Genomic DNA, 2273 nt, shown 5'->3' on the forward strand with positions numbered 1-2273 from the left:
AAACATAATCTAGAAATCACTACCATGGTTCTAGTTATTTGAGGAATATCATTGTACACACCTCCATAGAGCACTAGAGTACTATGAAATGCTAAACATTTGACAGGCAGCCAGAGTCCTCCTAATCAATTTACAAAAAAAAAAAAAAAAAAAAGTTGCTTTTTAACTAAGAGGTTTAAGACATTTTTAAAACTTTAACAGAAAAAAATCAATATTACTTTTCATAATTGTCCTGTGGTGTAGTTAAAACTGTAGTTATTCTGGACATGAAATACTGACTGTAAAATGTCAAAATGCCATGATATATGAGTAAGGAAAATTACCTGAATAGTATTTCATTCCAAGATATAAAGATTTATCAATTTTTTTGAAGGCTACAGTTATGAAATTTATAAAAAGTCTAAGTTAAAGGTAATTTAGAATTGACCCTCTCCTCATTTTCCCCTCTCCACTTCACCTTACATTTCTGCATCTTTTGCAATAAGGTCATTTTCACTGATACAAAGAGACATAAACTTATGTGCTCTTTACAGTAACAACTTTACTTGTTATTCTGGCCTCCTACCTTCTCAATGGCATTTGCCAAGGCTTACCATGGAGATTTTTCTATTTGTAGATCTGCCCTTCACAGAACATAAACCATGTGTGGCAACCTCAGATCAAAAGCCTCCTGCTGGAGATAGAAACATTTGCAGATTGTAATTGAACTTCTTTCTTCCCAGGCACTGTGCAACCCTCTCCCTCAACTCAGGAAGAACTGTAAATTATGAAGTTAAGGTAGAAGTTTCTCTCAAATATCCCAATGCCCAATAAATCTGTCAAAATTTGCTATTTTTAGTTTCAAGGTATAAGTATGTAGTTCTTACTATTCTTCTGATTTGACTAGAACTTTCTTATTTTTTTCTATGATGATATGAGCATTCAATGTATTTTTTAGCCATGTGAGATTTTTGCTTAAAGATCAACTTTTGGTTCATACTTCATAATTTTTTTGTTTTACTCCTGTTCATTCTTCCTTTTTTTTTTTTTTTCCTCCTATACTAAAACATATACATTTTACCTGGAAATATTATTTCTTCCTTTTTACTGAACTATTTCTGAATAATTATTTCACTTCATTCACATTTATTTACAAGTGCATTTGGTATTTCACATAATTAAAATGAAGCAAATTTCAAAAGCTAACATCAAGCCACAGACACACCACCAAAATAAACCAGTCATAATTTGATAAGCTTTTATCCATAGTTATATTTTTTAAATACATATAAGGTCACAAATAAAATTATTCTAGGGCACCTGCCCAGAGCGAGACAATTAATATTGCAAATTATTTAAATTAGGCAATAACTTTATACATATTATGGTAAGCAGTATAATGGCCACCCAAAGATGTTCATGCCTGAATCCCTGGAACCTATGGATAGGTTATATAATCTAGCCAAGAGGAATTAAGGTTGCATATGGAATAACATTTGTAAATTATCTGATTATTTCATAACACGGAGATTATGCTTGGATTTCTTAGTGGGCTCAACGTAATCACAAATGTCCTTTAGAGTATAAGAGTTAGCAAGGCAAGAATAGAAGTCAGAGTCAGAGAAATTTGAAGATGTCATGCTTCCTGTTTTAAAGACAGAGGAAAAATTATGAACCAGGAAATTAGACAGCCTTTAGAGGCTTAAAAAGGCAGAGAAATGGATTCTCTCCTAAGACCTCTAAAAAGGAATACCACTTTGTCAAAATCTTGATATTAGGACAATGAGACTTCTAACCTAAATAATAAATTTGTAGTGTTTTAATTCATTGTTTGTGGTAATCTTTTAAAGCAGCACTAGGAAATTAAGACTCATACATATTTTGCTTTTTATTTTTATTTATTTATATTTTTTAGGCAAGGCAACCCTTGGTTGACCTCACAGATTGCAAGGACTTTGTCAGCTTACAATCTCTTATTTTTTTATTTTTTATGCTTACAACACCTGGTCTTCCTAGGTGGTCTCTCATCCAAGTACTAACCAAGCCTAATCCTGCTTAGTGTTGTGTCCAGAATAACCAGACCCAATTTGAGTGCTCTTAACCAGGAGACAGTTTATTAGCCGGCGGCTGTCCTTGCAAAGGAGCAGCCCCGAAATGCCAAGATACAAGGTTTTTAAGCCCCAAATCCCATTCCTCATTCTGTCTTAAACACAAAGGTCCATCTTTCTCCTATTCACTACCTGTCAACCCACTGGTCAAGTGTGCAAGTGGGAAGTACAGAAGCAGAAAGCTTG

The sequence above is a fragment of the Pteropus vampyrus genome, unplaced genomic scaffold (assembly GCF_000151845.1).
Source record: "Pteropus vampyrus isolate Shadow unplaced genomic scaffold, Pvam_2.0 Scaffold27, whole genome shotgun sequence".
Classification (NCBI taxonomy): domain Eukaryota; kingdom Metazoa; phylum Chordata; class Mammalia; order Chiroptera; family Pteropodidae; genus Pteropus; species Pteropus vampyrus.